We start from the raw sequence: 14058 nt of genomic DNA on the forward strand, positions 1-14058 counted from the left end.
CCCAATGCGGGGTTCAAACTCACCAATGGTGAGATCATGACCTGGGCTGAAGTCAGAGGCTTAACCAACTGAGCCACCCAGGCGCCCCAAGGGGCCACCGGTTTTAAATAGGATGGATGATCAAGTGAGCTTCGTTGAGAAGGTAACATTCAGTACAAAACTAGAAGGAGGTGAACAAGTCAGACTTGTGGTTACAGAGAGGAAGAGCATTCCAAGTGGAGGGAGCAGCCAGTGCTAAAGTCCTGTGGCAATAGTGTGTCTGGTGTGATTCGAAGCATCGAGAAAGAGCTCTGTCTGGTTAAGGCACAATGAATAAGTGACCCTACTTGTAACCACTCTTAATGGAACGTGTTTTACTACAACTAGTAAGGGCCCAGAAATCGGCCTTTTTCGGGCATAGAAAAGATAAGCAGCATTGATATGTTTTGTGTTGTCCTCATTAAGGCCTTGTTTCAACTTAATACTGAGAACAAAAGCAACAGATGAAGGCAAAATTGCCTAACCATAGAGGTTTCCTCTAGGAATCTTTAACCAACACTTTCTAATCCTCAGCAAAGTTCACAGAATGAAGGTTTATAATCAAAAAGCGACATAAAATACTGCCTTTTTATTCACTCGGCCTGTTTATTCCTGAAGTGTTTTTAAGAACTAACTAATGGTAGTATTTACAGAACCAGAAAGCAGGCTTGTTCTTTCTAAATTGTCAGTAAACCTAATGTCTAAAGAAGACTCTAACTCTTGATCTGGATGTGCTGCAAAGCACGAATAGCATGAGCCTCCAGATGCCATGAGAGCAAAGCCAGTCTGTGTTCTCAAGTCCACAGGCTCACTCAGAGTGGGCCAGCACACCTGTGTCTGTGATGAGCCTCAGTGGACCTGAGCAAGCCTTGGTGGTGATATATGTGGGAAAATGTTTTCATGTAATGTTTGATGGAGCCAGCTTGTAATGCAACCTAGAATAATGACTTTTAATTTATACCCCATTTTGTTCCACATAAATATGTTTATTAGGAAAGGATAACATAGACAAGAGATAGAGGGTAACACAGAAGCCTTGGTAAAGCCACCAAAACCTCACTGCCCTCTCAAGCCTTGCTCCATACCTTCCTCATCTTTACCTGTACTTGAGGCCCCCTGGAATTCTTCCAGCTGCCGAATGCACACTGTGTCCTTCTGAGCAGGAATGTCTGTGCCCCATCCCCTTTCACTCAGGTAACTTATATTCATCCTGATGTTCAAAGAGCACTTCTTCCCAATTAAATTCAGTATTCCTGTTACACACTTTCATGCTATGAAGCTTACTCTCCTTCATAATACTTTTCAGTGTGTAGTTTATACGTTCTTCGAGTGATTATATCAAATTGTGATTTGGCATGTTATCCTAGGCTTATCACAATTCATTATAAACATTCCTTTTTTTAAAAGTTTTTTTACTTATTTTGAGAGATAAAGCATGTGAATGGGGGGAGAGGCAGGGAGAGAGACAATTCCAAGCAGGTTCCACACTGTCAGTATGGAGCCTGACATGGGGCTTGAACTCGAAACAGGGAGATCATGACCTGAGCCAAAAGCAAGAGTTGTTTAACCAACTGAGCCACCCAAGGTGCCCCTCGTCATATAAACAGTTCTAAATGGGGCAAAACAAGGTAATTAAAGAACACAATTTTCTCAGAGTCTGGTTTAATGCAAAGGTGAAATAACATGAGTGGAATTGAGAGAGAGGGGGACTGTATGTCCTTCAGACCCTTTCCAGAAATATTTCTTTTAATTAGTATTATGGTTTGATTAGACAGCTGGAAGTTGAAGGTTATATGCTCTGTGAACACATGAAGAGCAAACCCCCATTCATTCTTTGACAATCAGCTGAAAGGAGTATGATTATTTAATTGACTGTTGTTCAGAATCAAGCATGCATTCAGCTGGAGAAAGAATGATTCATCAGGTCACTCATTTGTGAAAGATGACAGTGGTTGATACTCCCCTCTTGTGGCCACTTGGAAGTATACCAGCTCATACATAGGAGTGTAGAAAGGCAAATGAGAAATCAAATTCCTTTATTCAAGTCAGGAACCTGAGAATCAGTCATTCTTTAATCCTTCTCAATGTCAGACCAGTTTTTAAAAATTGTCAGGATGTTTAGCAACATCTCCAAACAAGAGTCATTAGACTTTGTATTAAATCTTTAATGATTAACATTTAAAAAGGTTTTAAAGGCTCAACATCTGAAATGATAGAGGATTTAATGCAAATATATGAGAGACCTGATCATTTCTTGCACATTACCTTTCCTTAATTATATATGCCTTATCTCAATTTGGTCCCCCTCAAGTTGCACTTTTGTAGATTTGGAACTTTGGGGAAGTGTGAGGAGGAATGATCTGGTGGATGAAGCAATCAATAACATCACAAATGCTCACTTTACAAATATTTATTGAGTACTTGCCACTGTAGGGAATCATAGTGATATAAAAAATAATCCCTGTCTTAAAATATTACCTGGGAGGGGAGAAGGGACTTATATACATATCTATATTATGTGATGAAGAGTGATAAATGCCAAAGAAAAAAACTTTAGTTTGCTGTTGATAAGCTGCTTCTTCGGAACCAACACATTCTACTGCAGGACAGATATGGATATAGCACTTATTCTGCATCAGGTATTCCAAGCACCTTTTCAGATAATATACTATTTACCACACACCCATTAGGATGGCTACTATGCAAAAAGAAAATAACAAATGTTGTCAAGGATGTGGGGAAATTGGAATCCTTGTGCACTGTTATTGGGAATGTAAAAGGGTACAGCTACTGTAGAAAACAGTATGTTTCTCAAAAAAAATTAAGTAAAATTACCCTGTGGTCCAGCAACTCCACTTCTGGGTATATACTGAAAAATTGAAAGCAGGATCTCAAAGAGATACTTGTTCACCCATGTTCACAGCAGCATTAGTTACAATAAGTAAAACATAGAAGCAACCCAAGAGTCCATTGACAGATGAATGGATAAGCAAAATGTGGTATATACATACAACAGAATATTATTCAGCTGTGAAAAAGAAGGAAATTCTGACACATACTATGGTATGGGTTAACCTTGAAGACATTATGCTAAGTGAAATAAGCAGTCACAAAAAGACGATTACTGTATGATCCATTCAGATGAGGTACTTAGAATAGTCAAAATCATAAAGACAGAAAGTAGAATGGTGGTTGCCAGGGGTGGGGGCAGGGAGGAATGGGAGTTATTGTTTAATGGGTACAGAGTTTCACCCTTACAAGATGAAAAGAGTTCTTGAAACAGATGGTAGTAAGGTTGCTCATTATAAACACAGTTAATATCACTGAACTGTAGGTTTAAAAATGGTTAAGTAGGTAAATTTCATCTTGTGTATATTTTACCACAATAAGAAATTCTTTTAAAAAATGCTATTGAAGTTCAGAGAAAGAATAACTTTTTTTTTTAATTTTTCTAATGTTTATTTTTTTGAGAGAGAGAGACAGCATGAGCAGGGGAGGGGGCAGAGAGAGAGGGAGACACAGAATCCGAAGCAGGCTCCAGACTCTGAGCTGTCAGCCCAAAGCCCAATGCGGGGTTGGAACCCATGAGCCATGAGATCATGACCTGAACAGAAGTCAGATGCTTAACCTACTGAGCCACCCAGGCACCCTGATAAAGAATAACTTCTATCAGAAATAGCAGAGAAATCTTCTTGGAAAGGAAGCATCTAAGTTGGACCTTTAAGCATTGGTAGGGTTTAAGCATGGAAATTTCCAGCAGAGGAAACCACGTAAGGAAAAGCATAGAGGCAGAAAAGAAAATGTTGGTGTTCAGTTAAGTAAATGGCAAGATAATGTATAACATGGCAGTTGGCTTTAAACAACTGGCTCGTGAGTTTAGAATTGACTTGGTGGGCAGTGAGAAGTTATTGAGAGCTTTTAAGTAGGAGAGGGATGTGATGTGAATTACGCTTTGAGATGATTAAATTTTTAAAATTCTCTTCAAGATGGATTGGATTGGTAAGGGAGGAAGTATCTGGAACTGAGGTCAAAAATTAGTGTTCTGTGGCTCAATCCAGCTCATAGACCTGTTTTACTTGGCTTAAAAAGTGTTGAGCAATATTTAATAATCACAGAAAGTTTCAGATTTCTGGCTTCTTTTTAAAATGCTAAAATGATCTGGCAACAGCAGACTGTCATTTCCCCATGACAGTAAGACTACAGGAGTTGAGTAACAACTACCATCTTTCCGTGGACCAAATATTTTCCAGCTCCCAAGCCCCAAGGACTCCTTCTTGTCTTCCTAACACAAAGGCCTGGTGTCAGGTGCCAGTCATCATTGTCTGGGGTGTGTGGTTTTCCTACTTCTGACCTTCTTTCTTAGTATATGTGACCTTCCTGATCCATGAGGGCAATTGCATTTGTGGCAATGGAATTTGCATTGTCCAGAGGGAGACAACAGTTGGATGTGAAGAGACCAGAACTTTCATCAGGAATATGATCACAGGATAAGAAGAAGGACATTTGCAAGAGATCTTTCCCCTGCTATTTTTTCTCGATCTCACCAACTATTAACATACAATATGAGAAGTGCTGAATTGGATGGAAAAAAATTATGAAAATTTTGACTAGATTTCCTCAGAAAGTCAACTATAATGTCTCCAAAGTTATTCTGTGTGTGTTCTTCCATAAAAGTTTTTAGAGTAATGAATTCTGTTATAAATACTATATAGAGTTCAACAGAAAAATAGGAATGACTCAGTTTCTCCAACCATAAGTTCTGATAGTCAATTGATTACACCACAGTAAACTGTACTTTTAAGCATGAGATGTGTTTCAGTCAGTTAGTGAGGCTCATTAGTCAAGGGGGCAAAATTGGCTCATTAGAGGGACAAAAGCATCCTTTTTTTAATATATAAAACATAGCTATGGGTATAGTACATAACCGGATATACAGAATATCTGTGGTATTACAATTGCATGAAGAGGGGACACAGGAAAAAAGTTCAAAGGACCCCTTGGGAGAGTGATATTGAAAAGAATATTTGAGAAATACTAGAGAGAATGGACATTGAAAAAATCATTTGTTTTGTCTCCATCTGAATTGCCAACCAGTTAATGCCAGTGTAGACTCTAACCATTTCTAATCTGCTTGCTTATCATTTGTGAGAGATTGAGCCTCAGTCACAGCATCACCAATGCTCATGTGTACAGACCACACGAAAGCTCTGTAACAAAACCAGTACTTTTCATAGCCAAAATATTGACAAAAATACAGATGTCCTTGCTCAAAACCATGAAGAAAACACAACCACCAGAACAAATTTCCAGAATAGGATCACTTACTTCATTATACAAGCCCTACTTCTTAGTCTAAACCATCTTGCTCTGGGAACTTACCACTGCAGCCAAAAAAACATCAGACAGATTTGGAAGAGGATGGTTTTTGGCTAATACCAGCAAAGTGACCTCACCCATGAGAAGGCCTGAGTGCAAACTTCAGTGTTGGTGAACAAGACACATCCTGCAAGTCAAATGCACAGAAGCATGAAGACATCCAGCTGCCCCTCAACTTAGACAAGAGATCTGAACACCAGGTGCTTCGATAGCCTGGGCTCTGTGTCTCTCCCAGTGTGAGGTCAGAGTGAGAGTGCGGCTAACCTAGCTCACGTTGCTCGTGCATGGCCAGCCCAAATTCCCCCGAACTCAATGAGTGTTCTGTCTGAGAAAAGACAACAGCACAGGACTCCAGGGATTGATGTGAGCAGCTGCTGTGTTTGCAGAGCTTGACTAAAAGGATGTGTTTCATCCCTCACAGAGGATATTAGCAGTTCATGTGAAAAGAGGAGGCATTCTAATTCTTTTTGTAGGAGGCTCCATGACAATCTCTAGCAGTGTTTGGCTTTCTTATTGGTGGCCTTAATCATCATCATCATTATCTTTTTATTATTATTATTTACTGAGCCCTAGTCCAGTCATGCATTAGACGAAGCACTATGTAAACATCATCTCTTTTCCTTGAAATTATTGGCATTATTATCATGTTCATTTGAAAGATGAAAGAGGACATGGAAACACAGAGAGGCTAAGTAACTTGTCCAAGGTCACACAAGTAGGAAGCATCAGAGCGAGGGCTTAAATTCAGGTCTGTCTGATTCATCAATTCTCTACTACTTCCTCCAGAGAGAAGAAGGATTTTGAACATGTGTTCCATCCTCTGAGGGCTTGATTGGTGTCATCTAGATTGAGAGGTAGTCGAATTTATTTCTAGTAGTATTCAATGGCATCAGTGATTAGCAAGATCCTATCAAGTCTTTCTGATGTCCTTTGATAATCTAGCACCTGATGAGGAAGTGGGCACAAAAGATTGGAGGTACGAGAAGACAGCAGGCATTTTAGAATTTACCAATTCTGAATCAAAGCTATGGATATATGTACCTAAATGTAACTCTTTGGGCTGGAACTCAGATATATGTGTCTTGCACCTTGATAATGCATTTGACATTCCATATTCTTAGCCAAGTACCATTAGACTAGGTTCTTTTGGAATCTTTCAATGTTGATTAACAACTTCTCAGAGGGAGGGAGGGAGGGAGGGAAGGAAGGAAGGAAGGAAGGAAGGAAGGAAGGAAGGAAGGAAGGAAGGAAGGAAGGAAAGGGAAGGGAAGAAGGAAAAGGAAGGAAGGAACGGGGAAGAAAGGAAGAGAGAGGAGGGAAGGAAGGGAGGGAGGAAAGAGTAAAGAAAAAATATTTCTTGTTATTATGATGAAGGACTTCAAGAATACAAAAAGACAGAACTCATAACCACTAAATGAAAATCTGCTAAACAGGTGCAAGAATATCATGAACTGGGCCACATAAAAACAGGTATAGATTTTTATTAATCTGAGAATAATCTGAAACAATTTCAGAAGAAATCTCCTGTTTCCTTTCTCAAGCCACTGCAGCTTTACTTCTTTGACTTTCAACTTTACTTTTTAAACTCAGCTCTTCATCACTAAGTTATGCTCAATCATTATCTCCCAGATTTCTCATCTGTTCCTAGATTCCCAGTTAATCACATAATGTCTCCCATTTCCATAATCTCTTGCCATGGCTCCTCGGGGGTTAGTCACTGCCTGGAAAGCTGTATGAGATCAGAAGCCCTGCTCTGAGGCCCATGATTGAGCCACCTCTCACCAGCCATGTCCTCTACCCCCATTGGGTTCCACTATGTTTTCCAGACACCACAACCTCTAAAGGGCATCACTATCATTGATCCGACCTTATCAGGACTCTGCCTCTGCTGAGCACTGTCACTGCAAGTCAGCATCACTACCACCATCCCCCTGAGGGTCTACACTGTATACTATTACTTGTGGCTGGTGCCACTGAGATGCCAAAGTAACTCTGTGTGCTCTGGAGTCATCCATACACTGAAGCCTACTGGGCTTGCATTGCACTGAGTCACAGGAGTATGAAAGCAAAGCTGCTTATGCCCTGGATTTTCAACAGATTTGATTAAATGGCTTGTTCCATTTAAACCCAGAGCCTCACCCTCTTTCCAGGATGCACTTGCATTCATTGAAAGCTGGGTGAGGAGAAAGCAGGCAAAAACCTCTTTGATCTTGCCCACAGCAACTTCTTACTCAACACGTCTCCAGAGGCAAAATCCCTCTGGGGAATTTGAATGAATTCAAATGAATTACTGGGACCTCATCAAAATAAAAAGCTTCTGCACAGCGAAGGAAACAATCAGCAAAACTAAAAGGCCACCAATGGAATGGGAGAACATATTTGTAAATGACATATCAGATAAACAGTATTCAAAATCTACAAAGAACTTATCAAACTCAACACCAAAAAAACAAATAATCCAGTGAAGAAATGGGCAAAAGACATGAATAGACACTTGTCCAAAGAAGACGTCCAGATGGCCAACCGACACATGAAAAAATGCTCAACATCACTCATCATCAGGGAAATACAAATCAAAACCACAATGGGATACCACCTTACACCTGTCAGAATGGCTAACATTAACAACTCAGGCAACAACAGATGTTGGTGAGGATGCGGAGAAAGAGGATCTCTTTTGCATTGTTGGTGGGAATGCAAGCTGGTGCAGCCACTCTGGAAAACAGTATGAAGGTTCCTCAAAAAAACTAAAAATAGAATTACCCTGTGACCCAGCAATTGCACTACTAGGCATTTATCCAAGGGATACAAGTGTGCTGTTTCGAAGGGACACATGCCCCCCCCCCCGTGTTTATAGCAGCACTATCAACAATAGCCAAAGTATGGAAAGAGCCCAAATGTCCATCGATGGATGAATGGATAAAGCAAATGTGGCATATATATACAATACAGTATTACTCGGCAATCAAAAAGAATGAAACCTTGCCATTTGCAACTACGTGGATGGAACTGGAGGGTATTATGCTAAGTGAAATTAGTCAGTGAGAGAAAGACAAAAATCATATGACTTCACTCATATGAGGACTTTAAGAGACAAAACAGATGAACATAAGAGAAGGGAAACAAAAATAATATAAAAACAGGGAGGGGGACAAAACAGAAGAGACTCACAAATATGGAGAACAAACTGAGGGTTACTGGAGGGGTTGTGGGAGGGGGGGTGGGCTAAATGGGTAAGGGGCACTAAGGAATCTACTCCTGAAATCATTGTTGCACTATATGCTAACTAATTTGGATATAAATTTAATAAAATAAATAAATAGATAGATAGATAGAAAATAGAACATTGAAGACACACACACTCACACACAAACTAAGGGAAATAAAATACAGGCCTACCTTATTTTATTGCACTTCACTTTATTGCACTTTGCAGATACTGCATTTTTTTACAAATTGAAGGGTTGTGGCAACCCTGTGTTGAGCAAGTCTGTCAGCACCATTTTTTTAATTGAAGTATAATTGACACACAATGTTACATTAGTTTCAGGTGTACATCATAGTGATTCCACAAATCTATACATTGTACCATGCTTGACCACAAGTCAAAGCTACCATTTATCACATCAGCAACATTTTTCCAACAACTTTCTGTCTCTGTGTCACATTTTGGTAATTCTCATAAAATTTTTCTTATTTTCACAAACCTTTTTTTTTGAACCACTGCACTCTCAAGGTAAATCTTTAATGAACAAGGAGTTGCTTCTTATAGATGAGCACAGCAAGTGGTTTATTTTTTATTTTTTATTTTTTAATGTTTATTTGAGAGAGAGCACAAGCGATGGAGAGGCAGGAAGAGAGGAGGACAGAGAATCTGAAGCCAGCTCTGTGCTAACAGAGAGCCTGAGGCAGGATTCAAACTCACAAACCATGAGATCATGACCTGAGCTGAAGTTGGGCGCTTAACCAGCTGAGCCACCCAGGTGCCCCTCAAGTGTTTTCTTGAGATAGAATCTACTGTGAAGATTACTGGGGCACCTGGGTGGCTTAGTCAGTTAAGCATCCGACTTCAGCTCAGGTCATTATCTCACAGCTCATGAATTCGAGCCCCGCGTAGGGCTCTGTGCTAACAGCTCAGAGCCTGGAGCCTGCTTCAGATTCTGTGTCTCTGTCTCTCTCTGCCCCTCTCCCCCTCACTTTCTGTCTCTGTCTCTGTCTCTGGAAAATGAATAACCCTTAAAAAATTTTTTTAAAAAAGAATCTACTGTGAAGATTATTAAAATGACAACAAAGGATTTAGGATATTACATAATTCTAGTTGATAAATCAGTGTCAGCATTCAGAGAATTGATTCCAGTTTTGAAAGAATCTCTACTGTGGTAAAATGTTATCAAACAGCATCACATGCTACAGAAAAATTGTTCATCAAAGGAGGAATTAATCACAGCAAACTTCATCATTGTCTTATTTTAAGAAATTGTCACAGCCACCCCAGCTCTCAGCAATGACCACCCTAATCAGTCAGCAGCCATCAACATTGAGACAAGACCCTCTACCAGCAAAAAGATTACAACTCACCAAAAGCTCAGGTGATGGTTAGCATTTTTTAGCCATAAAGTATTTTTTAATTAATGTATATGAATTTTTTAAGGCATGTTGTCACATACTTAATAGACTATAGCATAGGGTAAATATAACTTTTATGTGCACTGGGAAACAAAAAAAAAAGTATTTGACTTGCTTTACTCTGTAATATTTGCTTTATTGAAGTGGTCTAGAACCAAACCCCCAGTATCTTCTTGTATTCCACCACTCCCCTGGCTATATAATTGAGCTAATCTTGTCTGCCTAGCTTCCTATTCCCTTAGAATGAGTCTTTCCCAAAAAATCCTTGGCTCCTCCTAAAGGGCCCACCCCATTCATCCCTCAGTGCATGTCCAGATTTTTCAGTAGTGCATGAAACTAAGTTCAAACTGAACCTACAGAACAGAGATTAGAATTTAATCACAAATAGGAGTTACATGTGTTTTTGCAGGTTTGTTAATGTCAGCAGGGGAGAATAAAAACCAAACAATCACAGATCATTTGTTACTTGTCTCATAGAATTTATTTTACTTAATTGGACTTTAGCCATTTTCTATTACCTGTCCACCCAGGGATGTTGTAGGAAGTAATAAAATGAAATGTGATATTGCAAAAGCATGCGGATGCTGTTAGGGCACCATTTTCTGCTTTACATAATGTCTCATACATTCTTTATGAAATTATTTTACATTATGAATTTTACCGCTAATCATATTTTCCTCCTTCCTTTGGTCACCCAGTTTAGAGTCACATCTGCAACCCACCTGGTAGTGGCTTGAATTGTGTTCCCTCCAAAAAAATACGTTTGAGTCTCAACATCTGGCTCCTGTGAATGGGGCATTATTTGGAAATAGCGTCTTTATTTTTTTTATTAAAATTCTTTTATGTTTATTTATTTTTGGGAGAGAGGCAGAGGCAAGTGAGTTAGGGGCAGGGGGGGGTGGGCACAAGAATCTGAAGCCGGCTCCAGGTTCTGAGCTGTCAGCACAGAGCCCGTCATGGGGCTTGAACCCAGAAACCGTGAGATCATGACCTGAGCCAAAGTCGGACGCTCAACTGACTGAGCCACCCAGGCACCCCTTAATTTTTTTTTTTAACATTTATTCATTTTTGAGAGACAGAGTGTGAGTGGGTGAGGGGCAGAGAGTGAGAGGGAGACACAGAATCTGAAGCAGGCTCCACATTCTGAGCTGTCAGCACAGAACCTGATGCAGGGCTTGAACTCACAAACCACAAGATCATGACCTGAGCCAAAGTCAGACTCTTAACTGACTGAGCCCCCCAGGCACCCCTGGAAATAGGGTCTTTGCAGATGTAATTAAGTTAAGATGAAGTCATACTGGATTTGAACTGACCTTAGATCCAATGACTGGTATACTTAAAATAGGACAGGGGCACCTGGGTGGCTCAGTCGTTTGAGCATCTAACTCCAGCTCAGGTCATAAGCTCGCAGTTCATGAGTTTGAGCCCCACGTCGGGCTCTGTGCTAACAGCTCAGAGCCTGGAGCCTGCTTGAGGTTCTGTGCCTCTTCTCTCTCTCTGCCCCTCTCCTCCTGCCCCTCTCTCTCACTCTAAAAAATAAATAAACATTTAAAAAAGGAAAGAAAGAAAGAAAATAGGACACAGAGATTCAGAGGAGACACTCAGGGACTAAAGTCATGTGAGGATGGATGCAGAGATTGATAAAATGCTGCTACAAACCAACGTATGCCAAGGATTTCTGGGAGCCATTAGAAGCTAGGAAGAGGCAAGGAAGAACTCTTCCTTAAAGTCATCTTAAGGAGCATATGCCTGTTGACACCTTGATTTCAGACTTTTATCTCGAGAACTTTGAGAAAATAAAGTTCTGCTATTTAAAGCCACCCAATCTGTGGTAATTTGTCATGACAGAGCTAGAAAACTAATATATAACTCTTAAAACTTCATAGAACCATCTGATTGGTATTTCTCTAACCTAATCTAACCCCTTTTATTTCTGTTGTCTCAGTTTTCTTGGTTATTTATTTGTGTCTTCTGTAGAGCTGCCTCTTATTTTCCCCTCTCTTCTTCCTCCCTTGCCCTTTTTATCCTCTCCCCTTTTTTTCCAACTTCACTTCTGCTCCTTTATTCTCTTTTCTTCCTTTCTCCTAATACTTTTTTCAGTGGGCTATCCTATTTTTCCATTCTGATTAAAATCTACGTTCTGGTTTTCTTGACTATAGTTCCTCTTCTCTATAGAAAGAATATACTTCCCCACGCTGTTAATCTCAGGTGTGGCCACATGACCTGCTTTGGTCAATGAGATGTAGTCAGAAGTGATATGTATCATACTCAGGCAAAAGCTTTAAAACTAAGCGTAGTTTGCCATATTTCTTTTTCTTCGTCAAAGGGAACTGATTGATCAGCCTGGATCCCAGAATGAAGGCAATGTATAACGCAATTCCAATAGACCTACGGTAAACATGTAGCATGAATGAAAAATAAACCTTTGTTGCAAGTCCCTGATGTTTTGGGGATATTTGTTATTGCGGCTCAACCTATCCTGATAGATACTATTTTTTTTTTAAGATTTCATTTTTAGGTAATCTCTACAAACAACATGGGGCTCGAACTCACAACCCCAAGATCAACAGTCGCATGCTCCACCAACTAAGCCAGTCAAGTGCCTGCTAGATACAGTATGTTATGTTTGTTCGATCCTCTTCTACCTAACCTTAAATGGGTCAAATCTTCCAGAGCTCCCTTTTACCTAATGAATAAAAGCCAAACTGCTTAGACTGACATAAAATTCACCTCACCCTAGCCAGTCTTTCTCCTTTTATTTTTATTCCTTTTGCTTTGAAAGTTATTATGAGAAAAATAGCAGTTAATCACATTAACTGCATTATATTTAGCAAAATACTATGCATATTTTGCTATTCTCTTGCTTATTGTTTCCGTAAGTCATGCCTCTGCTGAAGGCCAGATAGAGAGTATGACTAAGCCCATAGAAGAGCCAGGCTGGGAAAGGATGGCTAACGTCCTGCAAAAACCCATGGTCAGAAATTGACCCAATAGGTTGATGACCAAGACAGCTGAGAGATCTGAAATGGTTCAGGGCCAGGATATGATGGTAGTGCTGGGAGGTAGGGGAATGTCACAAGAAGTCAGTAGCTAAGCCAGAACTGAGAAATGAGTATGGGTCCCAGAAGTAAAACCTTAGGGAATTAAATATAAAGGTATGAAAGATAACGGGGTGTTAATGGACTGAATTGTGTCTTCCCCAAAATTTACATGTTGAAGCCCTAATCCCTAATGTGATTGAATTTGGAGATAGAGCCTTTAAAGAGGTAATTCAGGTAAATGAGGTTTTAAAGATGGAGCTCTAATCTAATATGACTGGTATCCTTTTAAATATTATTTATTTATTTGGGAGAGGGGGTTGCAGAGAGGGAGAGAGAGAATCCCAAGCTGTCAATGTGGAGCCTGATATGGGGCTCAATCCCATGAATTGTGAGACCATGACCTGAGCCAAAATCAAGAGTCCTTAACCAACTGAGCCACCCAGGAGCCCCTGGTGTCCTTTTTTTTTTAATTTGTTTAATGTTTATTATTTGAGAGAGACAGAGAGAGAGAGACAGAGAGCAAGCAGAAAAGGGGCAGAGAGAGAGGGAGACACAGAATCGGAAGCAGGCTCCAGGCTCTGAAGTGCCAGCAAAGAGCCCTACGCAGGCCTCGAACCCACAGACCGTGAGATCATGACCTGAGCTGAAGTCGGACACTTAACCAATTGAGCCACCCAGGCGCCCCCTTGATGTCCTTTTAAAAAAAGGAAGAGTCACCAGGATTGTGTGAGCATAAAGAAAAATCCATGTGAGGACACCAATGAGAAGATAGCCATCAATAAGCCAAAGAGAGAAGCCTCAGAAGAAACCACCCCAGTGAGCACCTTGATCCTGGACTTGCAGCCTCCAGAACTGTGAGAAAATAAATTTTTGTTAGGCAAGTAAGCCACCCAGTCTGTGCCATTTTGTTACGATAGCCTTAGCAAACTAATACATGGAAGGAGGAAAGTCCTACAGGCCAGGTCCTGGACAAAATAATTATTGAAACTCTGCTTTC

The 14058-nt window shown here is 40.2% G+C and overlaps 1 long non-coding RNA gene across 3 annotated transcripts in view; it reads left to right on the forward strand.

Annotated features, from left to right (window-relative positions):
• LOC121032899 (uncharacterized) overlaps positions 1-13183 on the forward strand; it is a 72827-nt gene extending 59644 nt beyond the window's left edge. The window contains exon 4 of one of the 3 annotated variants that reach the window (XR_005791590.1): positions 12526-13183. This is a non-coding gene — a long non-coding RNA (uncharacterized LOC121032899). Of the gene's footprint in view, positions 1-9868; positions 9999-12346; positions 12463-12525 lie in introns of those variants that run through there. The other 2 variants (XR_005791588.1, XR_005791586.1) reach the window with 2 other exon arrangements.
• The last annotated feature ends 875 nt before the right edge of the window (positions 13184-14058 follow it).

Source organism: Herpailurus yagouaroundi, unplaced genomic scaffold (assembly GCF_014898765.1).
Source record: "Herpailurus yagouaroundi ecotype Mexico unplaced genomic scaffold, PumYag 28, whole genome shotgun sequence".
Taxonomy (NCBI): Eukaryota; Metazoa; Chordata; class Mammalia; order Carnivora; family Felidae; genus Herpailurus; species Herpailurus yagouaroundi.